General features: G+C 29.4%; 2 long non-coding RNA genes across 17 annotated transcripts in view; one reads left to right on the top strand and one right to left on the bottom strand.

The window, feature by feature from the left end:
- LOC145664342 (uncharacterized) overlaps positions 1-19202 on the bottom strand; it is a 361655-nt gene extending 342453 nt beyond the window's left edge. The window contains exon 1 of one of the 2 annotated variants that reach the window (XR_014127407.1): positions 19019-19202. This is a non-coding gene — a long non-coding RNA (uncharacterized LOC145664342). The remainder of the gene's footprint in view (positions 1-19018) is intronic. The other variant, XR_014127406.1, reaches the window with a different exon arrangement.
- Positions 1-19370, top strand: part of LOC145664340 (uncharacterized) — a 513034-nt gene that overhangs the window by 314990 nt on the left and 178674 nt on the right. For 4 of the 15 annotated variants that reach the window (XR_014127391.1, XR_014127390.1, XR_014127389.1 and 1 more), the window contains exon 1: positions 19212-19330. The exons of the other annotated variants lie outside the window; for them this stretch is intronic. This is a non-coding gene — a long non-coding RNA (uncharacterized LOC145664340). Of the gene's footprint in view, positions 1-19211; positions 19331-19370 lie in introns of those variants that run through there. 15 annotated transcript variants of the gene reach the window in all.

Here is a 19370-nt window from a genome sequence, read left to right on the forward strand (position 1 = left end):
GGATTTAAGGTCATACAGAGTGGTCCAAAAGTAAGTATACAGTCCCATACTGATAAACTCATTGCTTTTTATATCATTTCTTATTGTTATCCATCAGGTAGATTTAGTTTCTTTATTATTTGTTCTTAATGTGTTTTTACTTATATCTTAAGTTCGAAACAGCCAAAGCAAAAAAGCCTTTAAGCTAGTATGTTATACTTGATCAACGAAGGGCTGTACATTTACTTTTTGACCATCCTGTGGATGCCGGAAATCTCAAGAGAAAACATTAATTAATTAATTAATTAATTAAAGAAAATTGAACCGGCTACTTTTAATAGGAAGTATGTGCCATTTAAATAAATAAATATCTTACAGCTTTGCCAGATTTAATTGCCTATCAAACAAATTCTTAATATTTCTTATTTCATGTAATAAAATTCCTAATAGACGAAAATATCCATTCCACGTATTTTTCTAACATAGTTTTAACCTAGTTAAACTTTCACAACAGCTAAATCAAATTGAAGAAATGGAAACTTTGTTCGAAGTGTTGAAGAGCAATAATCACAAGCTTATCAGCAGTCTTCAGTTTTAAATTTTTATTTCTTTTATTGCATAGTTGAATTAATGAATTCTATCTTACACGAGTGTAAAATAAAATGATCGCAGATGAATATTAACTTGTACCTGCAAACATTTTTGCAGCAGTACTATGAGCTTATGGCCATGATTAGACTTTTTAGTGGTGATTTATATAGACAAAATAAGCTATTTCCCTCTATTACACTTTTATCTAATTTGAAATAAAATGAAATATTTCAGTTATACGTTCCAAGTTTTTACCGTACAAGCTAAAGGAGGCGGTAAGAACGAGAATGAATGAAATGTTGGGCTGAAGAAAGTGAGAGGAATCTATAGAACCCACGCATATAGTGTTTCTTCACCACAAATCTGTCTTGGTACGAGCTGGGATCAAACCAGGGACCCAATACACAAGAAGTGAGTGTTGTTAACACTGAGCCACTGCGGTCCCCGATTTATCTAATTCAAAGCAACTTAATATAAACTACGTACTCTCTACAATACATAGTATTGGCCTTGAAAATCGCACTTACGTCATTTGGATCAAGAGAAAGCACAAACTGCATCATTTTGTCAAAATTTTCAGGCAAGAAGCAGCACATTGAATCCAAGATGACCGGTAAATCTTGAATAAAATTTTAAACAGTAAAAGTAAAAGAAGGAAGGGTGAAAAAGAGAATTAAGGGTATATTAAGGGAATAAAGTGATAAAAGGGCTCAAGAAAAGGAAAGTTGTTGCAGAATTACCTATATTCCTAATAAGAAGCAACATTTGACGTCGTGAGTACTTTTGGAAACCTCATTTTTGCTCCAAAAGAAAAATATACGCACCTAAAAATCCTACCCCTAGTTCTAACCATGCACATTGTTCCCGGAAACATGAGAAGATTTGTCAACTTACGAATGCATCAGAATGACGGCCACTAAAAGCATTGTTAAAATTCGTATTGGAATGTCTGGTGTAAGTAAGTAAGTATGTAAGTACATCTTTTCCCAATGAAATAGTCTACTTTTGCCCTGTTTCCTTTCGAGCGACGAAAGGGGAGAAGAAATTATTGTGATCGTTAAAACAACGGAATTTAACATTTTAAAGGATTTAATTGTTTAGGGTTCGTTATACGGAAAGAGTGATTTTTCTATGTCTAGTCGTCCTAAAGTACACTCATCTAGAGACCACACTACTCACCGCATTTGCACCAAATTTTTAACTAGTTTGGTTAGACTAATTTGGCTAAAGTTTGTTTGTGACAGTCTCTGAATGTTTCTTTCTTTTTTTTTAATTTTCTTCCTACCCTCGAAATTGAATGTAGTTTACACAAGGACGAAAATTTTTAAAAATGTGATTTTCTCAAAAATTGTTCTAACGTTTTTGTTTATTTTTTATAAATCAATATTTCAATACCCATCCTATAATTTAGCATAAACAGCTCTCCGGAAAAATTCAGTTTGGGAACGAGAATTTCTCAGACAATTTTCTGAAAAACGACTCAGGTTGATCTCAAAACAACTCAATATATAAAAGATGATGCATAGTTTTCGAAAATATCGACAAAACGAATTTTTTGTAAACATAAACATTGTTGGTCTACAAGAATCACGCCACATACTGAGAGAAAAAACTAATGCCGACGTACACTCTCATCAAACTCCTTTATTGGACGCTAGCAAGATGAAAGTGCATTAGTATTGTCAACTCGAATTTTCATTTCTGTTGATATAAAACAATGTCGAAAGATTTTACATACAAGGTGTTTCACAACAACACCGACAATGTTTGGAAAGTGATTTCTGACACCAGGATAAGACGAATAGTATAGATCAACCTGGCTGTAGAAGTGCTTCCTTTCAGCTCTATGACCAGTCGAAAATTTGTTGGAATAATACAAAACTGCCATAACTCGAAAACAAAATGTCGGATCGAAGTCTGGTAAAAGAAAATGCCCATTATATTTAGTTGGTTCTGCATATTTTCGTCAAATTTTCTCCTCGTCATAGCACCGAAAGGAAGCATTTCTACGCCCAGATTGATTAATTCTTTCATTTTACCTTGTTGTCACTAATAACCTCCTAAAAGTTGTTAGAATTGTTTCGAAACATCCTGCGTATCATCCCAGGTGCACACCCAGAAAATTTTGGTAGAGACGTTTGAAGTTGGAGCGGAACGTTCAATACCACAAGACACTACGTCTATGTAGTATTGAACCAATGTTATTCTGTACCAGAAGACAATAAGTTATTGTTAAGTACTGCCAACTATATTGTTAGATATAAAATGATAAAAATAGTTTACGTATATAAGAAAAGAGAAACTACAGATGAAGTGCAAGATGAAATATATATGGCATATGGTACTCGTACATCACTCACTTTTCTGCTAAACAAGGATAGATTTGTAAAGATAGAGCAGAAGTGAATATCAAGTTAGGAAGTTAAGTTCTACTTAACCTTTAGCCAAACTGGAAGTGGCATAAACTAATCATATCTGGCTTTATCGTTGATGCCCATAGAGCAAAAGTGGTATGACATATACAGAAGTGGTCTTTTTGAATCATTTCAGCATCCCAAGATTGGGTTTCATTTTCTCCATTGACTCCTCTACTCAAACCGGATGTGGTAAAAATTAACCAAAAAAAAAAAGAAAGAAAGCACTAACAGATAGCAACAAATCATGGTTTGGAGTTGATTCAGCGCTTCATGGAAAGTTACCATTTTCACTCTATCTCTCTACTAAAGCCGGAAGTGGTAGAAATTTAGTACTATTTCAGGTTTCAATATGGATTTCTATAAAGCAAAACCAGTAAAAGAAAACCAGAAGCAGTTTTCTAGACTCAATTAAGCATCCGAAGAACATGTTTAATCTCTAACTTCATACCTATAGTGCAACTAAAAATTGTAGAAATTTACTACGACTTTCGATTTGAATATAGTAAAAAATTGGAATGAGATAGCAGGAATTGGTCTTTTTATGTGGTTTTAGCGCCCCAAGAATGAGTTCTATCACCGATTTTATTTCTGTATTACAGGCGAAAGTTATAGATCTACTACCGGTACGATTACCTTCAGTATTGAGTTCGCATAGTTTGGAATTTTACCGTAATTCAACAATGTGAAACGAAACTCACTTCTTTTAGAAATTATAATTACATTAAAAATTTTCAATATTCTCTGTAATTTCACATAAAATCTAAATTAAAAGCTAAGACATTTTTAGTAGATGGAAATTTTCCCAACCTTTTTAAAAACTATTACCAATTTTGTCAGTATCAAACAAATTGTACTACGGCAATTCAATAATATTTAAAATCAAGTTTTGAATACATAACTATAGGCCTAGTAGAATCAATGACAATGATGTGTATTGTTTAGAGCATATCCTTGGATCTGTCATGTTTTCAATTAAAAAAATAACATTTCTGAAACCAAAGGGCAAAATCAACAGTTGATTTTTGTAATTGTCTATTTAAAAAATACTACCAAGTAATGCTGTCAGATTTTGAATACGCTTATCTCTATATATTTTGACTCAGAATTTATTTAAAATTCTCTAACAAGACTAAAAATGGAAATTTTACATGTATGTGGAAGACATGCGGGGGTGTAGATTATAGATAAATACTTCCTGCAAAGTACGCATTTTCTGTAGAACATATATTACTGTAGTTTTCACATTTTCTTAGAATATAAATTTTTTCTGTAGAATATACATTTTGTGTGAAATATAAATATTATTTGTAGCAAATACATTTCCTGCGGAATATATAATTTCTCTACAATATATATTACATATTGACAAATAATTTTCTGTATTATATACATATGTTGAGTAGAATATACATGTTTCCTATAGAATACGCATGTTTTCTAAATATATATGTATATGTTTTGTAGGTTATACATTTCTTGTAGAATTTATATATTTTCTCTAGAATATATATTTCCTGTAAAATTTTAATATTTTTATAGCCTATATATTTCCTTCAGACTATCCATTTTCTGTCCATCTCATGTTTTCACTAGAACATACATATAGTCTATCCTGCATAGTGTGCACTTCCTTTAGAAAATACATATTTCTTCTAGAATAAACATTATCTGTAAAATTCATGTATTTCCTTTACATTATATATATTTCTTGCAGATTTTACATTTATTGCAGAATATAATAGAATATAATAATTGTATATAACGGTAGAATGAGTAGTTATTTTTTGTAGAATATATATTTCCTATAAATATATATATATATATATATATATATATATATATAAATTCCAAAATATAAATTTCCTGTAAAATGTACGTACACTTTTCTGTGATATAAACGCTTTCTGTGCAACAAACGTTGTCTGTAGAATATACATATTTATTCAAATGTTATATTTCCTACAGACTTTGTTATATTATGCATTTATTATACAACATAAATATTTAAGATAGAATATAAATTCCGTATAGAATACGCATGTTCTCTGTAGACTACACATTTCATGTAAAACATCCGTTTTCTATAAAATTAATATTTTCCTAGAAGGCTTACATTTTTTGTATAATATGACTTTGTTGTAGAACATGTCTATAGAATAGGCTTATTTCCTATGTTTCACAAACATTTTTCTGAAAAGCTTAATATTTTCTGTAGAACATACGTTATCCATAATGTTCACAAAATTTCTTTAGAACGTATGCATTTTCCTGTAGAGTATGCATATTTTGTGTCGAGTATAAATATTTTCTGTAGATCTACATATTTCATTTTACATACAATTTTTTACACATTGTGCAGAATATACTGTACATATTCGCTGTAGAAAATATCTCCGTGGAATATGTCACAATAAAAATTCTTTTGAAATATAAATTTTCTGTAGAACATACACACTTTCTGTAGCAATACATCTCCTGCAAATTCATATATTTCGTGTAAAATACAAATATTTTTTTGTAAAATTTGTGTTCCGTAAAATTCATGCATTTCTTATGGAAGATACGTATTTCGTGGAGAGTATACGTTTCCTGTAAAAATATAAATTTACTATTTAGTTTGCCCAATCTTTATACAGTGTACATATTCTCTGCTCAATATAAATATTTTTTGTAGAATATACATAGGTCTATTATCTTTCGAATATACATGTTTTCTAAAATGCATCTTTTTCCTGTATAATAGGCATTTTCCAAGAATATATATATATATATATATATATATATATATATATATATATATATATATATATATATATATATATATATAGATAGATAGATAGATAGATATAGATATAAATATATTCCTATCAAACACAGAAAGCTTCCTGGGTAACGTGTTTAAATACAAAGTTGCATTCCTGTAGCACATATATATTTTTGTAGTATATACATGAATATAAAATTTTGTAGAATTGCTATAGCCTAAGAATTTAGACATAATTTTAGAATATTTGTGTTTTCTATAGAAGTCACATTTTTTTCAAAATTCATGTTTTCTTTAGAACATACATTTTGTATAGAATATCGATTTGTGTAGTAATATACATATTTACTGTAGAATATACTTATTTCTTGTAGAGTGTTCATTGCTCGTAAAATATAAATTTCCTGTAAAATACAAGGGTTTTCTGTACATACAAATTGTGTGGAATATAATATTTTACACCGAATATGTTAGAATAAAAATTTCCGGTAATATATACATATTTTCTGTAGAATATTCATATTTCCTATAGATTAGATATACATGTCCTTGATAAATTCACCTATTTTCTTTAAAATATAGGTCCACATTTTCTGTGTAATACGATAGATGTTCTGTGAATATGCATATTAACTTAAAATATACATTTTTTCAGAATATGTGCACATTTCCTGTAGACAATAGTATTTTTTTGTGGAGTATACATATTTCGATTATTTTAGTTTAACGTCCTACAGTTATACTCTTCAGACTAAAGGCGACAGATGATTAATGGAAAAATAAATATTCTTGAATGTTTATGAAACAAAATTTGTGTTCTCTCTAACCGAAATCGATCCCAGAACCAGGTGCGCCAAAGGAACATGTGTTTGTCAACATATTTCGTGATGAATAGAAATATATGTGAAAAAATATATTTCTTGTAGAATTACATTTCTATGCTTGATAAATACTTGCTGTACAGCATTATAATGTATGTAGAATAAACATATTTCCTATAGAATATAAATATTTAACAAATATTATATGTTCCACAGAATATTTTAGAATTTGAATTTGTTATAAAATAGTATTTCTTTCTATAATTAGTATTTCCTGTAAAATTCCTGTAGATTATCAAAGTGCTATCGTCAGTGAGAGGATATTCTAAACATTTTAAGGAATATAGAAAGGGATTTAATAAGAAGTTAGTTATCAAGCTGTAACATTCTTTTGAAACACTGTAGTGGTTGGCTCTAAGACTCTGTGTAACAAATGGCAAGCTTGTCTTCAAATGATTAACTGGCCATGGATGATTATCATGTTTTCAAGCCAAAAATCTGCTCACGTAGCTATGTGAAGAATGACTCTATAAAACTCAAAAAAATTTTAGGAAGGCAATTACTTGGGCTAATAGTTTCCACTAGAATGCAAAGATACTATCTTGGTCCACCATAGTATTTACAATTAACAGCTGACGCGTTAACAGATTGTTTTATCCATTTTCGTAATGCAGTGTTATTAAGAGATTAGCTATTATCTATTCCACACTCAGTTTCTCTTTGATGAGCAGGAACTGAAGAAGTCTCTGAGATATCTTGATTGTTAAGAGAGTAACAGGATTTCAACATCTTAGCAGTTTCACGTAAAGTATGTTTAGCGAAAACATTCATGCTGACATTTCAATATTGGTAACGAAAATAAGCCCTTCAGTTAAAATATACTGCTACTTTATAGTTTTATTAATCCACTGATAGATTTAATTGACAAAAAAACTGATAACACGTGTCTAATGCATCAATATATAACAACAAATATCAAAATGTATATTATGCTGTTGTAGATCATGTGGCAATAAGTGACCCAGTCTTACGACCAATGGTCTATCAACTAATTGGATAAACTAATTAGGCCAGAACCCTACTTAACTTTTCCTGCAACATGTGCACAAGAGCAACATGTGCTATAAAAAGATGATAAGCTATATATTATTTTAAAACAAAAAATAAAAATTAACTCTAAAATATCATTAGCATATGACAGAAAGAAATATCTAAAGGTGAAGCATATACTAATCGACCTACCATCTTGGGCTGAACAACATGAAATAGTCGAGTGTGAATCTCCATACGTTGTTTTCGAGAAAATCAAAAGCAACTAATTTTTATGTAAAGTTCACATTGATGTACGATAACAATGCTACCTATAAAGATGAAACTGATACTGAAGTATATAATCATTACACATTTCAATATAACGCTAGCACTATGACAATACATAGTATGGTGAAAGAGATATAGCGAAATATTATTAACTCTTATAATTGAGTTTAGTTTAACTATAATATTGTACTACACACACACACACAATGCATTTACAATACACACTGTGAAGGCAAAGTTTAGAACAGCTAGAGTAAGTGAGTCCTTATTTTGTATAGGAATAATTAAGGTAGAACTGCATCTATTACTGTATAGTATCATCATTGCGGCCAAGTTGAAGTTTTCATCTTGGATTCAGTTCCAAAAGTTTCAATAGGAATGGATCATGTGATCATTTTGGGGCGCTTTCCACCACAAACACACGTCTGGCCTTATTTGCAACATATTTCTTATCATTTAATAGTTATTAGCTTCATAAAATCTGTTTATTGACTTACAAGATCTGTTTACTTAACAGCTTAATAAAATTTGTTTATTATCTTTCCAAACTTAAAATGTATCTTTGCCTCATATTGTATATTATAAATGCATTGAAAACTTGAGGTCACTTGGGGTAAACTTTAGTATTATTCAATTGAGCTAATTTTTCAGATGGGTTACTTTGATCTAATATGGTACAATTTTAAGGAGTGACTCAAAAAACTCATAAGTTGTAGAATACGGACCATCGTAATACGTACATATAGACGGCTGTGGTGGTTTAGTAAGTTGGCAGCAATAGCCGTGTAGTCTCATGCTTTCGGCTTCGGATCATGAGGAGCAATGCATTAGGGGTTCGAGTTTCTCTGAAGAACATGGTAGGAATTTTCTGTCCTGGATATGTTTTGTGGGTATGGAAAACTCTATACCAGAAAACTAGGCTGCTTAGAAAACTGAGGAATGATCGGTTGAACTTTTCTTAGCGTTCATCACTAGTGTGGGGGGTCTCTTGTTCAATCCCAGCTCGCACCAGTGGCTTTGTGGTTAACAAACAACATGTGCGTAAGTTTTCTCGTGGATCCTCCATTTCCTTCCATTTTCTTGATTTGTCTATTTTATTTATATCCCTTATCAGTGTCTCCTTTAGCCTACAAAGCATAGTTTTGAGACGTAAAACTAAAAGATTTCGTCTACATATATCAATACATGTGCGTACATCAAGCTAAACCAAATGACATGCAAAAACCTTTTTGTGAATATTTTTATATTCTCTTTTAGAAAAGAAATCGAGGATAAAGAAATTTTCCTTTTCAAAAAGTATTAACTAATTAATTACTTAATATAATAATAATAATAATAATAATAATAATAATAATAATAATAATAATAATAATAATAATAATAATAATAGTAATAGTAATAATAATAATAATACATTAACGAAAATTAATAATAAGAATTGCATTATTAATAATGATAATTTTGAATATTCTCGAAAAGATTGTGTATTTACAAGAAGTATATGCGTAAAGAGTATGTGTGTGTATGTCACCATTAGAAATTGATAAACAATATTGTTAACAATGTATTTGTTACATGTACAGTACATAAATACATAACTAAGTGTTGCAGTAAAATAGAAACTGTTTGTTATTGTTATTGATAACGGTCGACACACTTTCTACCACTACAAAAAAATTTTTTTTTCATTTTCTAAAAAAAAATTACCTTCAAACATATTATCTTTTCCAGAATTATGTGATCTTTCGATACGTATATGTCTTATATTTTGGAAAATTTTAGTGAACAGAAATTTTTAAAAAATATAACAGCTAGATGTAATTTTATGCTATATTTCATTAGCCATATTACGTATTGAAGTCTTGCTAATATCATAATAAAGACTTTAATAAGGATATATTTTAGTACCATTTTAGCCTCAATAAATAGCATGGTTCTCGCACATTATCAATTTTTAGATTTACATATTTATTATTTTTTCTCTATTTTCTAGAACACTACATATGAATTTTTACACACACTAATATCGTGTTGTTCAGCTTAATAAGATCTACATATTATTGTAATGTGAACATCAAAGGTTAAGTTTGATATTTCCAGTACGAGTGAAAGCCACAAGAATAACAAAGAAATTCATTTTTCTGACATGTCTATACTTTTTCATTTTAATCATTTCACCAACTTTTACGGTTCTGGCAGAGTAGTTAATATTCAAATTATTAGTAATCAATAAACAATATTAATATTAGGAAAGCAAGTTTAAGGAAAGTGGCCAGATATTTTAAATATTATTCCTACACTCGACTGACAGAACTAAAACAAAATTGTACACAAACACAGATAAGAATGACTAGTAGCTGGATTCGACTTCGGAACCCCAGATTGAGAATATTGATTACTAGCCACTACCCTATGCTCGCTCGGGAACGTAATTTTATTAATATTATCTTTACCACTTACAAATAAAGAAAGTTAAACATTGATTCTAGTTCTCGTACTGTGTTCTCAGTAATCGATAACCAATTAACTATTTTTTAAAACAAAGTTATATATTACTTATTATTTTTTGTTAAGAAAGAATTTATTCTGAGGAGGGTATGTGTCTTCAAGATTTATTTAAAATAACGATGCCACGTGATATCTTCTTATAAGAAAGCCAAATTATATACTTATTTGAATTATTTATATCTAACAAAATTATATGTCACAGCTTTGGTAGGTTTGTGCCAAAATTGGTTCTTATTTACGAATCATAACTTTCAAAGATGATACTAAAGTTTAGTGGTCATTATTATATTACATTTACCCATTTAAATATACATGCTAAGGTAACATGGCGATTTTAGTTTTTTTCTTTTTCTTTTTTTTTTTTACCACACTGGAATCTGCATAGATTAAAATCCAACAGCCACCATCATTTCTGTGCAAGGGTTATTCAAAAGATGTCCAATATGGGTTGACTTATTTGCTTTATGCGTTAAAATTACAACGAACGCTGTCTAACACTAAGAGTAGAGGGCATCATGCTCTATTATCTGAAGCCACATTTCGGCTAGTTTTTTTTTTAATTCCAGGCCAACTCTTGTTCTTATTCTTCGAAGCGAACAACTCCTGTGCTCCAGTTTTCACGTTCTCTTAGTTTCTAAACCACTGGAAACGAAGTAAGTGAGTCATGGACTGGAAAAGTGATGATTGGGTGGTGCCAGATTTGGACTAGGTCAATATATTGAGTGTGACATGAATTCTGTTAAGTTTATTCTGGGTACTTCAATAAGTATGATGATGGAGAAGTTTAGCGTTGTCTTGATGGAGAAGGATTGGCTTTCTGTTTAGCAAGCCAGATTACTTGTGGTATACAATGGAACAAATTCGCTCCAGCTATTTGAAACATAGATCTATAACATGATTCGACCGTTAGCAACGAACTCGTGAGCAATTATTCCCTCATAGCATCAACAGACGCAGAGTATCACCAATTACTAGAAACACCTGAGTTTGTGAAGTCGTTTCTGGATGTGGTACTTGCCTATACACTACTTATGCATGTAAGGATTTCTAAAATATATCTACCTCTTCGTCAAATGTTATTATCTTCAGTTAACGCATATCACACGAGAATAATTAGAAGTTAATTGAACATATCGTCTTGCCTTTGTGCTTGAGTTGACATCAAATTGTAAGCTTGAGAGCTCCAGATGTTTTCGCTGAGGCCGTAAAGATGATGAACAACACAGGATTTTGAGAGATGACTTACATCTTTCAGTGATATTTGTCGTATTTGTTTCTATGACCTGATGGACGATATCAAAATATACGGTTTTCGGTCAATTTAACCTAAACAAGGATCTTGCAATCCAAGTGAGATTTCTTGGACCATCTTATTGTTGTTCTGTGATTAACTACCCCTTCATTTCTCACATATCAAATGTTACGTTGTACTTCTGCAGCGCTATAGTTCTTTCTTCTATGCTTCTATCTTTATACAATTATTTCAAGCTCAAGTAAGGGTAAGTGACACTTCTAAATATTTCATAGCATTGGTTATCATGCTACGCTCCACAATGTTTCATTGAAATGGCGAAAAAAAGGAGTGTTTGACTTACAAAATTTAAAAGAAAAGAAAAACAGACTAGATTTGCTTACCATTCAGCTACAATATAATATAAGTCAAGAAACAAACATTTTTTGTTGAAATTTTTTTACTATATGATTGTCATAAAAACGACAATTCATTTCTCGTGCTACCAATTCCCTGTTTCTGATGGTATTGCGGATTTAGCACTTGAGTAAACCATTGAGTATTTCTTTAGAAATCTTAATTGTCATTATTTTTACTCTATTTTTTAAATGATTTTGTTTAAGAGTATTTATATAAAAGTATATAAAGTATAGAGCATCATGATGTACCGTCTGAAGCCAAATTTTGACTAGTTTTTCGATCCCATGTTTTTTGAAGGTATGTAAAGTGTTTTTATTAGTTTATATAAATCTAAACCAGTAAGATTCTTAGCAATAAAAATAAATAAGTAACTATTTTTCATTCAAGATCCTAATCACAACTTATAAATTACAATGCAAATTTCATCTCACTTATTTTTTCCTAAACAAAAAGCTAAATCTAAAAGTATGTATATTCTAAAATATTGACTGAAAGACCATTTCTTATTTCACATTCATCTATTTCCAGATAGAAAAGATAGCCCTATAAATACTTCTAGTTTTAGAGCTAGAAAACTTGAAAAAATCAAACAGGCATTTGCATTATATATTCCACATAATTTTCACGAATATATCAAAGAAATTCAATTTTTGGTATTCCGTAAGTGCTTTATTTATTTTGTAGAATAATAAATAAATAAATAAATAAAAATAAATAAATAATAAATAAAGACTTGAAACAAATTAAAATACGGATGGAATACCAAAAATGGAAAATGGAGTGTTTTAAATTTCAGATAGCTGCATTGTTAATTGTACTGCAAATTTAGTGATCCCAATTTTATTATTTGATTATTTTAGTATGTTTACCAGTTAAATTATAAAAATAAAATACAAATACATCTACGCTTGAGTTAGGCTTATATGAGGAGGGGCTTTTCACCTTTCTGAGTTTGCGCTGTGACCCTACAGTGAAAACGAAGAGTTAATATCTCTTGACTTTGAAGCCCCATTGGCATAAGTTCTGCTTGCAAAGTCAACCTTAATTATCAAAAACATAGCTCCGTTAAAAATTTTGAATTCAGCACTGAATACACAATCAAACATGCCCATGGACCACAGTTCAGTGGAACCTTCGATTGCCTCACATTCAGTGAACAGGGAAAACAGTCTTTAGATTATTATGGTGTAAATTGAAGATAAAATCCACGTCAATTTGTTTTAGAACATAAAACACAATTATTTGCTTAAAATAGTTATAGGAGTGAGTCCCACTCCTCCTGTCTTTTAAGCAGTTACCAATTTTTATACGCGCACTATGCTTTAGAAGAGGAATTACACTTTATATTCTAAGATGCACATTTGGATATCGTTTTCGAATCTGCACGATTGTAGGCACTATTTAACTTCTCAACTTGTCTGTTTACATAATTTATTTTTTAAAATGAATTATATAATTTATTTCTTCAGAAATTCCAAAATGTTACCGAAGCCACCTAATGGTGTTGTATACTCATGCCATTATTGTTTCGAGCCCATTCATTTAAAGGGAGAATGAGTTTTCCATGTTCTCTAAAATAAATTGGTATTTTAAATGTTTTATTTTACGGATTTCCTCTTCAAATCTCTCTTAATGTTTCTTACTTTATTTGAATATTAAATTTTATTGTATATAATGTATTGTATATAATTAATTTGATAATGTTTAGAAAAATAAACACACTGCTGAACAAGACGGCACTTATTTAATATAAAAACACATTTACACGTGATGAGGATCTTGGCTAGAAGATCGAAACGTCACTTGCAAATGTGTTTTTATATTAAATAAGTGCAGTCTTGTTCAGCAGTGCGTTTATTTTTCTGATTTTATTCGCAAGACGTGTGACTATGATTGTGTGTCAGTTTGATGTTTAATAATCAAATTTATAAATAATGCAAATTCGTTTTGAAAACACAAAGGACACTTAACTAGTCTTGAAGAAATTAGCAAATTTACATAATTAACATTCCGGTTTGATAAGTAGAAAGGGAAGAATACTATTTATTCATATAAGTCAACACGATAAAAAAAATAAAGATGGTATGGACATTTAATAACGATAATATAAATTTGGACAGCAATTATACAAATTTTTACTTGTATAAATCTGGACCAATTTGTAACAGCCAATAATTTTATTAATTCAAGCAAAATATCTTCTTTTTCTTTGTACACTTTCTTCAAATATATATGGAGAATTGATAGTTTTAATTATATTTTCACTGCTTCGGAGAGCAACCAGTTATATTTCCAAATGTTCGAATCGTTAAGTAAGATGTTGATCAATTTGAAAACTATCGAAAGTAGAAAGAAAATAGAGGCCTACTATTTGCCAATTTTTATTAACAATTTAAATACCTACTCCAGCTTTCAAAACTATAAATATTTTGGCACAGTCTCTGGAAGCAAATTTTACCTTCGTTTTTCCCTGGCAAAAAGTGGCCACGATTTTATTTTTCTCATATATATATATATATATATAAGTGTGACTTGTGATAGGTTAGGTTTGTTTTATACCTTTACACAAAAGCGTATAACAAAAATCTAAAATTTCATAAATGTAGTTACGTGTTACGTGTAATGTAATACATAACCGTCAACTGATTACAAAAATGTACATTAATATAATGATATCCATAATATTATGTACTTATATATGTTATTTCTGAAATAATATTATATAATGCTCTTTCAGAAATTCCACAAGGAAGTAACTACATTATACACTAATAATGTATAATTATATTTGATTAATGATTAGTTAGTAACATGGAATTTGAATAATAAAATACATCTAAAAATCTTGTAATATATTTTATATATAAAAAGTTGTATGTACTACAAGTACGAATAAAAGATTTGTTCTAAGGGAGCTCTATATACATCTGTGTGGCATTTTCTAAGTTACAAAATATTGTATAATGCCATGTATCCTGTGCAAATCTGGAGCTCAAAAAAGACTATGTCCCCTATCTGACTTGGACTCTTGTCTGTATATAGCAAATGAAAGTAGTTAAGAAAATGTATACAGTCAAAAAAAATCTAATTGGCGTGACCAAATGTATACATTAAACGAGATTTATTAGTAGGCCTATGCGTATATGTTACAAATCTCCTTACTTACTAGGCCTAGTAATATTTGAAGAACTGAAAAATGTATCAAAAATCATTCCTTCATTTTTCAGCAACTAAATTTGCAAGCTATAATATTAAGGGATCTTGAATAGGAAAATGTATTAAGCATTTATTTTCAAATGCTCACTGAGAAACAAAAACAATAGGCCTACATGAACAAAACTACTATTGAAACTGTCACACAACACGTACCAAAATGCTTTCGTAGTAACAAAGTAATATCCGAACTTAGTCCCAATAACCACAATTAAATACATACACAAACATCTAATTAAATCTAATTAAATAACAGATTTTATTGTAAGAATAATTGAAACTAATTTAAAAATAATGTAATTTAAGTATTTCAAGAGCATTTTGATTTATATTGACCTTCCAATTATTAGAGATCTTCTTAGTTTATGTAATCCTGCAGACTCAGTAATTGTATTAGTGCAATTACAACTGCAAAGTGTATGTATATAAGAAGTTTAAAATATAATCAGTCCAAATTAACTTCTGTATTATTGATCAAAATTCAATTGGAATAATAATATTTAGAAATTAAATTACTTAAAACAGTTATGTTCATATTTTAGATTATAATAATGTTTCTAACTTTATGTGCATAATTACTTAGGTTTAATTTTAAAACCGTAAAATAGTTTTAAAAATAAGCTTTAAATTATATGTATTAATATTTGACTTCACTTAGCGTAAAATATGCCTTATTTGTTCCCTAGATCATACCAAAATATGAAGCTATAAATTTAATATTATTATAAATACTATATTATGAAGTTATATGGCTGGGATTTTCCTAAAGTTTAAGTAAGGAAATTTATTAAAATAGAAAATGAATAGTATGTTTCTCAGTGTTTAATAATAATAATAAATTTAAAAGAAAATATCTTTCCTTATCATGAAAAATTAATAAATTAACCCTAGAAGGGAAAATAAATCCTTATGTATTGGTATGTATAAATACTATTATTGTTTAAATATTTTGTATATTCAAAATTATATTAGGCCTACTTTTATATTTCACGTAATATGATCTATTGAAATTGATCTATTTACATTTCAATATTAAATTATGTAAGATGTTAATTGTAGTAAAGCAGAAGAATGGTACTTGTAATTTTTACATTATTATCACGATTTCGTACTGAAATATGAATCACTATTGGCTGTCCATTAATAAGAAATAACTAATTATTTCGAAACATAAAATTAAAAAAGGTAGTAAATATATAATAAAATTACAAAATATTTCATAATCCATAATTTAGCTAAAAGTAAAACTGTCAATCTGGTAGTATAAACAATAATTATTAAATATATTATTTAATTTTCCTCAAGTATATGTATTTAAAATGATAACATAATTGTTAAATAATACTCATTCATTTTATTATATTTGTTTTAGTGCCTACTTTTGTTAAAAATAATTTGCATTGTTAGTGTGATGAACCACAAAAGTAAAATTAAAAATAGTAGCTCAGTGTTAGGAACAATGTAAGTAAAATCAAAACAAAAATTAATACACATTATAGTTTTTACTTTAAAATTTTAGATATGATATTAATATAAAATATAAAAATTAGCAATTATACTCAATGCATATTCACCGTTAAAACTTCGCTTATAAAATAATACTATAGTGTTACAATGATGTGGCTATATTGTTGTGATTCTAATGTGCAAGCTTGAATAAATTTTATTAATATGCACACTTTTTTAAACAGTTTCAATCTTTTACGTGATGAAATAAGAAGAAAAATTATGAATTGTAGACTAATATTGCCGAACATACAAATAAAAACGCCAAAGTAATAGTAAGAACTCTTATAATATTCGTCCTATAATTATATAAATAAAATTATTATTGACTAAATAAATGTATGAATTCAACGGGTAGTGGGCCAAAGAAGGCCTCAACTTTATAAAGGAAGTAGGTAAACGTATCACACATTTATCCGGTGATAATAGAGCAAACACCTTGCTAATTAAAAAAAAAATGTATGTTGGTACAAGGAGGAAATGTAGCATCTATATTGGGAACTATACCACCATGTAAAGAAGTAGACGAGATTCTCCTGCTTTAAATTGTTTGGAAAATACGGGCATTATTTGAATATAAATATGGATTAATACTAGAAATTTTGTAGCAATAATATTAAATTATCATGTTAATGTTTTTTCCTGATATATACATAATTTGATGTAAAACTTTTGTTGAGAAACAATAATCCCAGTTAAATGTAAATATACTTTGTCAGTATAGTATTGTTACGGTTTTATATTTAAATTTGTATATATAAAACAATTGTTCAAAATATTTTAAAAGGTTTTCAGAAATTAAATAAAATTAATATTTAAAATTTTTTACAAAAAAATAGAGCGTGAAATTACTAACATTTCTCTGTAAAAAAAAAACTAGATATTAAATTTTTATATTATATTATAATATAATATTTATATTAAAATTATCAAAGCTCAGAATATAATTGTTCCATACTAGTGTGCGCTTCGTTATATTATATTTGAGTTGAAATCTATTATTAGTAATGAAAAGAACTAACTTCAAGAAGCGACTTTCTAGCGATCTTATTTATTTCATTGACTTTCGTATTCATATATCCAATGTTCGAAGAAAAGAACGGTAGCAGTGAGGAAGAGAGAAAAAATATTAAATAAAACGTTGACAGTAGTAACGATAAAAAAAAAGCTAGTATGCTTGTGACGTATGGATCCACCACAGAGAAAAAGTGAGCAGCCATAGCATGAGTCTCAGGTAGGCAGGAGGAAGTGGTGGTCAGAGACGCTTGCTGGAACATCTTAAGGGCATGCGCATATGCCATTTCTAAATAGGATATAAAATACTACCTAGAGACTCGGGATGTCCAGAAAAACTTTCTGCATAAGCTTGTCAATACTGGCCTTTCAGGTCTCTGAAGGCTTGTTCTTTCTCTTCATACAATATTCATTCTTCTCTTTATAGATCATTGCACAAACTAAAATATCTATGTACTTCTTGGAATTTTTCTCAATATATTTCCTAGTAACTATTTTCACAGATATATATATATATATATACATATATAGAAAGAATCTATTGTTTTTTAACTTCTTCTTACGAAACAAGAATTACTTGCAAAGATTTTTGAAAAAACAGCGCATCATTTTGGCCAATCTTTAACACCACTTCTATCGTGTAATATTATCTCCTATTTAATACAGTAAATTTAAATTTATATTTCTTATATTGCTATCAAAAATTCTCTTTTTTATATTTCTATATATCATACTACGAGAAAAACAAATACTGAGAAGCATTACAGTAAGAAAACAGGACAAAGCGAAATAGACAGATACATATTCTGACATCATTTAAAAAGTAAGATTATATTTATTACATATGATGCTAGAAAGATTACTTGTTGAAATCTAGAAATTTTATATTTTAAACTTTATCCAAGGTAAGGTGATATTCTTATTTGCATATGCTATATCATTGGTGTATGAGAGGAATTTTTGTATGCAAAAGATAATGGTGTTAATTAACAATCTCTTTGTTGATATATGTCTTTAGGTAAGAATTACACCAAAGATTGATGGATTATAAGAGAATGTGGATGGGGAGTTATTACGTCATCAAAACGCGTAAGAATATCACCCTGGACTGACACCAATGAGAAGGACTCATTCAACAGCTGGTATAGGCATTATCTCGAGTCCTGCTCATCATTGTGTTTAGATTAGATGCCTTTACAAAGCAGAATTATATATATATGTATGTTTTTTTTACCTGCTTTTTCGACGGAAATCTTGTAGTCGTAGAAGAGATGGACGTGACGGGCTACCGGTTGAACTCACTGGGTTATTCCCACAGTTTGGCTGTCCAGGTTTATTTCCTTGTTTTAGCAATGGGGGCTCTCGAACTGTGACTCCCACCCAGCAGGACAAACGGAGGCCCCCCCGCGTCACCACAAAACAGTGAGCCAATCCGAGCCTGATCAGTATCGAGCTCTAACGCTATGATTGTTTACCCGTCACTGTCCATCTCTCCCAGCCCACGACCGTGTTTCCAAATGAAATCCCAGAGTCCATACCAATTCAGGTGAGTGTTAGTAGCTACCATTCGATACATGCGCCTCACA

Source organism: Thermobia domestica, chromosome 11, assembly GCF_964235325.1.
Source record: "Thermobia domestica chromosome 11, izTheDome1.hap1.1, whole genome shotgun sequence".
NCBI classification, from domain to species: Eukaryota; Metazoa; Arthropoda; class Insecta; order Zygentoma; family Lepismatidae; genus Thermobia; species Thermobia domestica.